The sequence below is a fragment of the Quercus suber genome, unplaced genomic scaffold, assembly GCF_002906115.3.
Source record: "Quercus suber isolate HL8 unplaced genomic scaffold, Cork oak 2.0 scaffold_530, whole genome shotgun sequence".
NCBI lineage: Eukaryota > Viridiplantae > Streptophyta > Magnoliopsida > Fagales > Fagaceae > Quercus > Quercus suber.
Genome location: NW_027069979.1, coordinates 306,526 through 319,320, shown reverse-complemented (window position 1 = coordinate 319,320; position 12,795 = coordinate 306,526). Strand labels below are relative to the sequence as shown.

General features: G+C 36.1%; 1 long non-coding RNA gene across 1 annotated transcript in view; it reads right to left on the bottom strand.

Moving 5' to 3' along the window:
• Positions 1 to 10,286: 10,286 nt before the first annotated feature.
• LOC136063465 (uncharacterized) overlaps positions 10,287 to 12,795 on the bottom strand; it is a 5,070-nt gene continuing 2,561 nt past the window's right edge. The window contains exon 2 of the long non-coding RNA XR_010625118.1: positions 10,287 to 10,824. This is a non-coding gene — a long non-coding RNA (uncharacterized LOC136063465). The remainder of the gene's footprint in view (positions 10,825 to 12,795) is intronic.

The following is a 12,795-nucleotide window of genomic DNA, read 5'->3' as shown; positions in this document are numbered from 1 at the left end:
AAAACAAAGCAAAAACTGAAAACTAACCAAACAAAAACATGTTAAACAAAACAAAGCAATGCATAAAAATAAATGCAAATGCATGAGGAGGAAGGAAGAGAAGAGGAGATCAATCCATGAAGATGGCACCAATGTTTTGGCGAAGGAATTCAAACCGTTTGCTATCAAGAGGTTTGGTAAACAAATCAGCCTTCTAATCATCAGTGTGAATAAACTCAAGAGTGAAATTACCATTTTCGACAAGCTCCCTAATGAAGTGATGTCGAATCTCTATATGTTTAGTTCGAGAATGTTGAATCGGATTTTTAGAGATATTGATGGCACTGGTATTGTCACAGTAGATGGTAAGATGCTCTTGACAAATGCCTTAATCATGAAGGAGTTTTTGTATCCATAAAAGTTAGGTGCAACAGCTACCAACAGCAATGTACTCAGCTTCTGCAGTGGATAAGGAGATGGAGTTCTGCTTTTTGCTCATCTAGGAGACAAGATTATTACTCACATAAAAACAACCCCCCGATATACTCTTTCTATCATCAGCATTCCCAAACCAATCAGCGTTACAATACCTAGCTAAGACATCATTTGTGTCCTTGCGGTACCACACACCAAAGTCGACAGTGGTTTTGACATACTTTATGATTCTTTTCAAAGAAATCATATGAGACTCTTTGGGATTAGCCTAATATCTAGCACACACTCCCACATTGTAACTAATGTTAGGTCTACTAGCAGTAAGGTAAAGAAAACTACCTATCATGCTTCTATAAAGAGATGAATCAACACTTTTACCTAAGAAGTCAACAGTGAGTTTAACATTTAGGCTCATAGGGGTTCTAACAGAACTAGCAGATTCTAAACCAAACTTTTTCACAAGATTTTTAGCATATTTAGATTGAGATAGGAATATACTTAAATCTTGTTAACAAATTTGCAATCCAAGGAAGTGAGTCAGCTTTTCAATCATGCTCATCTCAAACTCGGCCTGCATAAGTTTTGAGAAGCTATGAGTAAGTTCATTCTTAGTCGACCCAAAGATGATATCATCAACTTGAGTAACTATCAACTCGCCATCTTCCCTTTTGATGAAGAGAGTATGATCAGCTTTTCATCTTGTGAACCCATGTGACATCAAGTATTGTGTGAACCGATCATACCAAGCTCTAGGGGCTTGCTTTAAACCATAAAGTGCCTTCTTGAGGTAGAACACATGATCCGGAAAGTATGGCTCAATGAATCCTTTTGGTTGAGCCACATAGACATCTTCTTTAAGAAGCCCATTCAAGAAAGCAATTTTTACGTCCATTTGGTAAAGTTTGAACTTTAAGTGATATGCTAGGGCTAGGAGAATTCTGATGGACTCCATACGGGCTACCGGAACAAATATCTCATCATCGTCTACTCTTTCCATTTGTAAATATCCTTAAGCTACAAGACGAGCCTTGTTGCGGATCACATTACCCTCCTCATCAGTTTCATTACGGAATACCCACTTTGTGCCAATGATGTGCTCACCATCCGGTCTAGGTACTAAAGTCCAAACATCATTCCTCTGAAACTGAAGTAGTTCATCGTGCATAGCTTCAACCCAGCTTTCATCCTGAAGAGCTTCCTTAATTTCAGTGGGTTCAACCTGCGACAAGTAACAAGAATAAGACACAAAGTAGCAACACATTTATCAACTGTACACTTCCTTAGTGTAAGTTCATGTTTCCCACAATAAGTTCAGGAGGATGATTCAATTTGATTCTGGAAGAAGGTCCTTTATCCTTATGGGTTTCAGAATCAGGTGAAGTAGATAAGTCTGCTGAATCTTCTACAACACTTGGAGTATCTAGAGTACTAGGAGATGCAGGTTCTTATTCAACAATTTCTTGAACTTCCCTAGGCTCGGGATGAAGAATTTATTTGGGGATTTCCTTACTAAACTTCTCAGAACCAAAATCTGAAGATTCATCAATGACAACATTTATTGTTTCCATTACCTTCATGGTTCTTTTATTGTATACCCAATAAGCCTTGCTTGTAGAGGAGTATCCCAAAAAAATTCCTTCATCACTTCGGGAATCAAATTTTTCCACATTCTCTCTATCCTTGAGAATGAAACAAGTACTTCCAAAGATTCTGAAATATTTAACATTTGGCTTCCTTCCCTTCGATGACTCGTATGGAATCTTCTTGGTACCGAGTCTGAAGTACCCCCTATTAATTGTGTGACATGCAGTGTTAATAGCTTCTCCCCCCAAGTTTCTAGCCACATTCTTATTGTGCAACATGACTCTAGCTATCTCTTGAATAACCCTGTTCTTTCTTTCTACTACACCATTCTACTGAGGAGTAATAGGAGCAGAGAATTCTTGAGATGTACCTGATTTTATGCAAAAGGATTCCATATATAAGTTTTCAAATTCTTTACCATGATCACTTCGAATTCGATCAATCTTCAGGCTCTTTTCATTCTGTATTCTTGTGCACAAGGCTTCAATGTGCTCAGGAGCATCAGACTTGGATCGTAGAAAGATAACCCAAGTGTACCTAGTGAAATCGTTTACCACAACCATGATGTATCTCTTTCTACCAAGAGACTCAGTTCTAGTTGGACCCATAAGATCTAGATGCAGTAGCTTCAATGGTCTGGATATAGCAGATGTTTGAGTACCCGGATGTTTAGCTTTTGTCTGCTTTCCAAGCTGACATGGTCCACGCACCACATTACTCACTCTACTAAGCTTTGGTATCCCCAAGACGGATTCATGCTTAGATACAATTGAAAGTTGTTTGTAACTAGCATGTCCCATCCTTTGGTGTCATAGATCTTCATTTGGTAAATGAATGCTATTGCACACAATATCAGCATCAGGAACTAATCCATAGCAATTGTCTAGAGTGCAAACACCACTTATGAGTTTCTTTCCAGACTCAACCATGACAAGGCACTTTCCTTTTGAGAATAGTAATATGAAGTCTTGATCATATATCTGACTTATGCTCAATAAGTTCACCCCCAAACCTTCTACATATAGAACATTTGCAATGTCTGGCAATCCAGGTGGAGAGATGATTCCCTTCCCTTTAATTTGTGATTTGCTCCTATCACCAAAAAGTGATAGTGCCACCTTTCTTGGACTCAAAAATCTTGAAGAGAGATCGGTCTCCAGTCATGTGTCTTGAACAGCTACTATCAAGGTTCCATAAACATGTGTCCATAAATTTAAATGCGGACTTCATCATGAAGCACTCTTCGTGCTTAGATGACAGATCAGTATGAATGGTGTTTTTTCTCATCTGCCTTTTATGAGCTAAACCTTTAACCTTTACTCTTCTCAAACGAACTCCTTTGCACATTTTCATTCTGAGATTGTCTAGTTTCTTCTTTGTCAAACTGAGATCTTTTCCAATAGTCATCATAAAAGAATTCAAATAACTTTTAGACTTGTATTTTCTAATACACTTAAACAAGTAGAGATTAGAAAAACAAGATGTATTTGAAAACAAAGATCTTTTCATGTCGGTTGCAGCCATGACATCAGGGGTCAATGGATCACATCGCAAAGATTGACCCTAATCAGAGTGTGTCTGCTCTGATACCACTTGACAGGCGAAAAACATATTGACCCTTTGTGATAAATTAATTGATTAATTAGCCATGTTTATTAATTAATCAAATTAACATGCAATGAGTGTGGTAGCACCAACAAATCACCAAATAAACTAAGTATGCAGTGGAAAATAAATTGACACGATGATTTGTTTACGAATGGGGAAAACCTACACGGCAAAAACCCCACCGGGTGAATTTAAGGTCACCACTTCCGAGAATCCACTATTATCACAACAAGCAGTTACAAGTAAAGGAATCTCAGTACCTTATACCAACCTACATTTGAACCTTTACCCTAATACACAATTAGACTTGTTCTATAGTGACAATCTCTCATTGTAATGCACGGCTCCCAATATGTGACTAACCAATTGTGCGAATCTCAGTACGCGACTTCAATCACCAACTAGAAATGGTTATTGACTATAAAGTTCTTCAGCTTATCACACGATGAAGATCGAGAAGTTCCTTGGTCACAAAATCCTATGGTGCACAAACACAATAGCTTCTTCATAAGAAAGATGAATTAGGGCAAATTTTGTCTCTGGTCACAATTTGCTTGAGCAAAACTTTGCTCAACACTTGTGCAACTTGTTTTCACCTTTGATAGCCCTTAAAATAATCCTTATATATGTCTAGGGTCGTGAGAAAAGAAAGTCCAAACATATAATCACAGATTGGATGAATAACAATCCTGAAAAACTGAACTTCATAAACCTCGACAGATACCCTATCTGTAGAGCCACAAGATTCGAACAGCTCTTAAGTCTTGATAGATTGCTATCTATCGAGCTAGCTGATGAGCTTTAATGAACAACACTTTTTGCACGTGAATCTTGGACAAATTTGCATGGATTTAACACTTGAACTTGAAACAAGGTTTCTTGAAGCATTAAACACATCCTAGATCTACCCAATTACAAGTAAAGTGCGTTTTGTCAAAGGATTAGTCAATTACATAAAATAGTGACATATGTTCCTAACATGTGAAACACATATGTCTTAACACAAGTAATGTTTCCAGTCTCTTTTTCATTAAGAGTATTTTAAATACGTATTTTCATAACACTTTTTAAACAATAATTTTCACATCATTTTGAATAACAATACTTGAAATCCCTTGCCAAACAAGCCTTTTATATCTCTCTCGATACTAATTTCCACGTATACTTCAGTGTATTATTTCATTTGTGAGAATTGATCTAGAACACAATTGCACTCACATCCAAAATAATCAACTTGCATATTTTGTTTGGAAAGCAAACAATTATGCTATACATTCTTACAATTGTGCAAAATAAAACCACTGAGAAGATGACTAACAATAATAATAACCATTTTAGACATTTCTAGGAATTAGAAAACGTAGCCTTCTTATAATCTATAACAAAATCTCTCCCTAGAATCTCCTCTTGGAGACCCAGATTCTATGGTGAATCTCATATGCTCCATATAGTAATTGGCTTTACATGTTCAGCATCCTTTACTATTCTTTTCTCACAAACAATAAAGTAGCCCCCCAAAAAAATGTTAATGTTATTGAAAGTAAATGTTTCTCTAGGAATTTTAATTAGTTGGATTCCTAGAACCAAAAGAGTTTCTTCATATAGTCACACATCTATCAATATCTTCAAAGTGTAAAAATTCAAATGTTCTACTAATATCTTATCATATGAAAACCATAGTGCAACTGTGCAGTAACTACATAATGTAGGACCCCATAACCACTAAAAAGGCCTAGGACTGATGTCCAACCATAATGTTCTTTGGAGATACAATATCATAGTTACAGTGGCATAAAAGGTTTTAATTCAATTTTTAAATTGAAATAAATCCTATCACATAATATTGGAAATACATCAAAATATAAATTGTCATAATTCTTTTTGAAAATTTCTATTTCAAAATACATCGATTTGAAATAAAACCTGCCATGATTTAGTATACCAAAAGAAGATTATAAGATTGGAAAATCTGAAATAAATTCTATCACAATTATTTTTGAAAGTTTCTAATTCAAAATATCATATGAAATAAAACTTGACTCAATTCAAAATACAAGAAGACGATTCTGGATGAGTCAAAAAATAACCAAAATCGTCATTCTCCATAATGACGATCCCAACAAGCGTTACACATGTATTGCGTGCATTGATAACAATGAATAACAAACGGAGCAATGGTAGCAAGTGAGCTGTGTACATCAGAGCTCCCATTGGTAACACACTAGCAGTTGGACATAAATTAGAAATTCATTGACCATTAAGGCCAAGAATAACTATAAAATAAAGAAGTGACAGAATCCAAAGGTACACCAAAAAATTCATCCAAAAACTACTACCAAGTCAATTTCTCTCCAAAAACCTTTTCTTTTTATGACTTAATCATCGAAGTGTTTGTGGAAAACACCACATCGGTGTATCCGATTTCATTTCAAGTCTTATTACAGGTTTCACATCGAAGATGTAATAAACCTAACTTCGTCCATCTACAGAGACGAGGAGCTTAACTATTGATTTCTTACATCATCAGTTTGGCGCCATCTGTGGGAAACGCTAATCATTCAAGCCGTTTTTCCCAAGTGACAAAAGAGACCCTCGTAGCACAAGATGGATTCTGAATAGGCCACACAACAGATTCAAGCTCTCGTAACTAGTGTAGAGGAGTTAACTCGCCAGAATGAAGAACTGTGAAGGGCTGCTAAATCCCAGAATGAAGAATGACAAAACTAGCCTCAAAGAATCGAAGGAAACAACAATGAAGAAGAATCAGATAGCCAAATCAACAGGAGGACGAGGACGTCAGAAGAAAACTCATCCAAGATGGAGAACGAAATCCGTAACATGAGGAGGGAAATGGATAAACTCATGAAAGCAATGAAGGATAGAGCTGTGGAAAACCTAGACAGAATGATTCGAAGGACAGACTCACCATCACCATTCACCACTGAGGTATTGAATCATCCTCTCCCACCAAAGTTTCGTCTTCCCCAGCTAGAGTTGTCTAACGATTCAAGAGATCCTTTGGACCACATCGAGACTTTCAAAACTCTGATGCTTTTGCAGATGACCTCGGATGAAGTAATGTGCAGGGCCTTCTAAACAACGTTGAAGGGCACAACTAGGGTATGGTTCAGCAAAATACCCCCAGGTACCGTTGCAAACTTCGAGTTGCTCAGTAAGGCTTTCATTCGTCATTTTATTGGAGGACAGAGACACAAGAAGCCAACTGGAAATCTTCTCAACATTCATTAGGTAGAGGGAGAGTCATTAAGGCAATATGTGATGTGTTTCAATAAAGAGCTGCTATAAGTGGACGAAGCAGAGGATCAGGTCATCCTGACAACTTTCCAAGCAAGACTGCTACCTAGGGATTTCTTTTTCTCAATCACCAAGAGTCTGCTGAAAACAATAGTAGAGTTACTCCATAAGGCCTGGAAGTACATGAATACAGAGGACGCAGTAACCGCTAAAGGAATGAAAAGCAAAAGGAAGTGGGATGAAGGAACTAGCCATAACCCCGACATAAAGAAGGAAGCACGGAGTATTGGGCATGCAACAAACAGAAAGAAGAACCTCCCGGATTGAAGGTCAAAGTAACAAGTATTGCAGATTTCACCAAGACCACGGACATCGCACTTACATGCAAACATTTGAAGGACCAAGTAGAGACCCTGATTCATCAAGGGAAATTGCAGAAGTTTGTGTGAAAGATAGAGACATATAGATGTCAGCAGAAGGACGAGAAGGATAGGGAACAAGAGACAAGGAGCAAGAAGACTCTCGTAGGTGAAATAAGGATGATCTTAGGAGGACTAGTAACAGGAGGATCTTCTAAGTCACTAAAGAAGACATACGCAAGTGAAGTGAATAGCATCCATTCATGATGCCCGTCACCAAAGACGCCAAGGAGTAGCGAGCTAGACATCGTCTTTCCTGAAAGAGATGTCTGTCGTGTCAGACAAGCTTGTGACGATCCTTTCGTGATAATGCTCAGAATTAAGGAATTTAACATTCACCTAGTATTGGTTGACAATGAGAGCTCTATAGACATCATCTATTTGCTTGCATTTTAGCAAATGAAGCTGAGCCAAGAAAGGCTTTGACCTTTTACTTCCCTTTTAGTGAGTTTTACCGGAGACAGGATCGTCCCTAAAGGTATCATTAAACTAATCGTGGTTGTAGGTACCTATCCAGTCTTCCTTTGTTCACCACCAACATATGAAGATTCTTGGTATTGCTCTCGCATTAACCACCAATCTGGTTTAGCATTTTAAGTCCAAATAATTTGCTCCCTTTTTAGTATTTCAGAGATTTCCAAATGGAATGCTACAAAATTCTTCATTTTGCAGATCTTTCCTTTTGGATGAATAAGATATTTATCCTATGCAGAAAACACCAAGGTGAAAGAATTACATCAAGACATTGACCCCTAGGTGGAGCTACCTATTCTAATCTTTGCATGCTCTGTATCACTGCAATGGTGAGATGTGTGCCAAAAAATTCCTTTGTTGGCCATTGTTTCTGTTCTTCCTTCCCAAAATTTCTTGAGAAAAATGTCTAATAGGAATTTGAAGTTTCTATTAATTTGAAGAAAATCCTAACGGCTTGGGACAAAGTGCTTATTACTAGTTAAGGGAGGACATTATTATTTGAAATAGACAGACCTTACTACAACCACACCATATTTATAGGGAAGTGCAAACTAACCCTAATAATTTGTCAAATGTGAGAACAGTTATTTCCTAGACGACAAATATATCTTAGATTTGAGCTATTGAGTCTGCAAAATTATGGGCAAAGTTCTCCAGTCTTTTTATAATTTGTCTCAATATTGACTTTCCACATATGGCTCAGTATATCATGTTATTTGTGTTGTGAGAACTGAACTCAATCACAGTCACACTCACATCCAAAATAATTAGCTTGCATATTTCATTTTGGAGAGCAAACAAATATCCTGTACATCTGTCCAAGTGCTACAATAACACCAGTACACCACTGGTAAGATGTCTGGAAATAATAATGAACATTTTAGACATTTCTAGGATTTGGAATCATAGCCTTTTTATAAGCTTTAACAAAATCTCCCTCTATAATCTTCTTCTGATAACAATTGGTTTAACACTTTTACGTGTGTAGCATTCTTTAAAATTCCTTTCTCACAAACAATAAAGTAGCAAAAGACAAAAGGAACGAAAATGTTTATGATGTAGGAGGCAGTGAGAAGATAGATTTCCTATATCTTATTTGATTTTTTGTATCAAGGACAATTTTGTAATTTCCTAATATTCTGTAATGGGTTGTGCTTATAGTTTTTTGGGTCTTACTTTAGTTTTATTTTAAGCTTGGTTATTTAATTTGGGTTTAGTAGTAAAGCCCAATGAGTCCAAGTCCAAATCTTAATAGGGTTTTAAGAAATCCTAGTTCAACTAGGATCAGGTATTAGTCATCTATTTAAAGAGTTGTAGTACTTTCTATGGAGTTAATTATTAATGAATGCTTTCAAAATTTAAGAGCTATGAAGCTTTCTTTTATGGTTTGTGTGATGCAACCTTCTCCGAGGTGTGATGCCGAGGAACCCTAGGTGTGATGCTTAGGAAGTCTAGGTGTGATTCCTAGAATTTATCTATTTTCTTTAGTTTTACTATTCACGTTTACTGTTCACAGATCACTATTCACAGCACAAGAACAGCCACCCAAACCTTGATTGTTTTCCTTTGTTTCATCCCCAAACCCTACTAATCCTTGTCCCCTTTGGAAACCCTATTATCCCTTTTATTTTCTAGCCTATTCCCTATCAAAACCTAACCCTAAGCCCTCAAAATAGAGGTAATACCAGATCTAGCCCAACAGTTCTAAATCCGATTACCTTGTACCCCCTTGTCCTACGTCAATTTATGTTATAGAAAACTTTCAAGAGCCTTGTAATTCAATTGGCACCTCCTGATATTTTCAATGGAGGCATCCATAGTTCAATATTCCCCTAATTATCAAATTATCAAAAAGAAAATAAATGTGTTTCCCTAGGCATTTTATTTAGGTGAATTTCTAGAACCAATAGAGTTTCTTCATATAGTCGCACATTTATCATTATCTTCAAAGAGACTCTAAAAATTAAATGTTCTACTAATATCTTATGATATGAAAGACTATAGTATAACCCCCATTAGGTACCTGGGTGGTGAACTCATTAATTTGGGGTGTGATGTAAATGTGGAAGTCCCACATTCGAACCACCACACCATTGGTCTACGGGGTTTTAGTTTGGCAAACAGTTGGAACATCATTTTCTTATATCAGGAGGAAGAAAAAATAAATAAATAAAAGAACGTGGTATAATTGTGCAATAACTACATAATGTAGGATTAAAGGCATAAGACCAATGTCCAACCATAATTCCAAAAAGAAAAAAGCTGACCATAATCTTCTTTGGAGATCCTGAGAGACAGTATTAGCAATTACATGAGGCTAGCAGTTACATGAGGTATCCAAAAACACCTTCAGGACTATAGGACCAAAGAAAAGGAATTAAGAAAGAAGAATCGCAAAAGAGTTATTCATCCAAAAAAAGAATACAATTTATAGTGGTTATATGAAGTCAAATTTTGGTGCTAATTTTTATCAAAGCAAAACTAAGAAAGAACTAAAATTAAGACATACCTCTTTTAGGAACTCCTATGAAGTTTAAGAATCAATCAAATTGTCAAACCTTATATACAAACAAAAACTAATTCCCATGAACATCTAGACCTCTCTAGACTCATCTCTTCAATCCTTATCAACCATTGGACTTCAAAGTGGAAATAGGCTTGGAATGATAAGCAAAAGCTTTGATATACTACTTCTAAAGTGAGCTTTCTTAGTTATCTCCATTTTCCCATCCAGCAAAAGTGAATTATCACATCCTTATGCATTATAAGAGCATCAACTCACTAGACTATTAGATGATTAAAATTAATTGAAAAATGTATGTGACTTGCCATACCTCTTCATCTTGTAAGCAAATGAAGAGCAAGCCTGGAAAGCTTGGACTTCTGGCAATTATTGAGCAAGTTCACATCTTACATGAATTTCTGTCATTACATACTTCATCCTGCAATGAAAACAGAATGTCCAACATGAATCAGCACCATATACCTCAAATATGGTAATCCGTGCAAAGTAGTATACAAACCTTGTTCTTCTTTTATGATTCCAAAATCGCTTCTAAAGGTTGTCGGCCTAAAAAAAAAAAAAAAAATTTGCATCAAATTTATATAATTTAATAATTTGATTGATTGAGCAGAATCACATTAGTCATTAACAAAATTAGTTTTCAAAGCAAGTCTCATGATCTTCCTATTAAGTATGTTGTGGGCTAGGTTTGATATTGAAAATTTGCATAGAGACAAGTTAAAAAAGCACAAAGAGAGTTTTTCATGGTGCAACTAAATCCAAATGATAGGTTTTTTCTATTAATGGACAATTTAAAGGTTATCAAAACAAATAATTTCTTATCACAACAATTTAAAGTCACAGGTTTGGGTGCGTGGATCATAAGGCTGGTGCCACTCTGTTATTATGTAAATCCAAGAAAACAATTCAGCTATAGCATTACTTTTTGGTCATTGAAGCAAAGAAGGCATGACTGCAAGAGAACTTTCAAGGAGTTGTAACACAAAATTGTTTAAGCAATATGAATTTACCTGTGATTGAAGATGGTATTTAGCCCAAACACCATATATGACATCTGTTATTGTTGCAATCTATTAAATGCATTTTGTTATATTAAGTACAAATAATGAGAAAATGACAAGGGAGCATTATCCAAAACCCTATTTGTCTACAAGATGGTAACATTTTGATTGAACTACAGGTAAAATTAGGAAGAACAAAGAAACTATCAAGTTCATATTTGGTAATGACATAAACCCATCCAAGACCAACTTGTTCATATAGTCTTCTAACTGCCTGTAAAAGTTGTCATTTAAATTCTTTTTTCTTGGTTAAAATGAATCTCAGATAATACAGCTGAAAGTAAAGTCTTATCAGAGTTCTTTAGCCAACTTCTTCAAACAGATTCTACATCTAAAGAATCCCAAACATGTCCCACACCATTGTATTTACTATTGACAAAGCTGTTTAATCATTAGAAAGGTGAGGAATAAGGAAATTGGCTTAGCAAGAAAAATCATTCCCCATGTGCCTATAAGAGGACCTCAGTAAGCTTCCTATGCAAGCATTAATAGAATGATAGAATCATGGTGGTGATCATTGGCACTTCATAGTTCCACATCCTTATGTTGCACTTAGGCCTCCTTGAGAGTTTAGATATTCAAACAATTAGTGATTGCCTAGAACACATTAAAGTTCAAGGTTTACAATCTTGAACTTGTACTAATTGATTCCAATCATGGAATAGCCACAATTCTATTGGTGGGGTTTTCTTTCCCCCATTTTTCCTATAACTTCCACAAGTTGGACCACCGAAACAAAAATTAGTACATGCTCACATAGCATAGGTGACATGCACACGTGATGGAAATTAGACTTGATAATCCTCTCAACACAAAGAAATTAGACTTGGTTAATACAAGATAGTGAACTCAAACTTGGTAGAAATTTGGAAAGAAAAGTAAAACAGAAAATGAGAACTGCTAGCACAGTTAATGTATAATTACAGGGGAAAAAAGGGTAGGAAATGGGACGAACTTCAACATCAGTGACAACAATTCCACTAGAGGATGGAGCAAATCCTTCCCATAACCTAAACAACAAATAGAACTTCATCATTGTATTGTAATAAATCTGACAAAAGAGATGCTCTAAAATCTATGTATACATACCACAAAGTTAATATGCTCTACTTTGTATTCTACAAAGTTATCATTTACTTTCCTATGGCCAAACCATGCAGCTACAAGGTTTCATGCTGGATTTTTCAAAAAATTTCTTATGATCCATAAAAGCCACAAAAAAAAAAGTAATATTAGTCAGTGAAGTCATATTTAGGAATGGCAACGGGCCAAGTTTTTTCATACCTGGACCCGACCCACGAGTCTACCCCAGAAATTCAAACCTGGCCCATTTATTAAACAGATTTTTTTCTTAACCCCAAACCCGGCCCATCGGGCACCTGCAAGACCCGCCAACCATGCCACGATTTGTGCCCAAACCATGGCCCAATCCAAAAAAAAAAAAAAAAAAAAAACC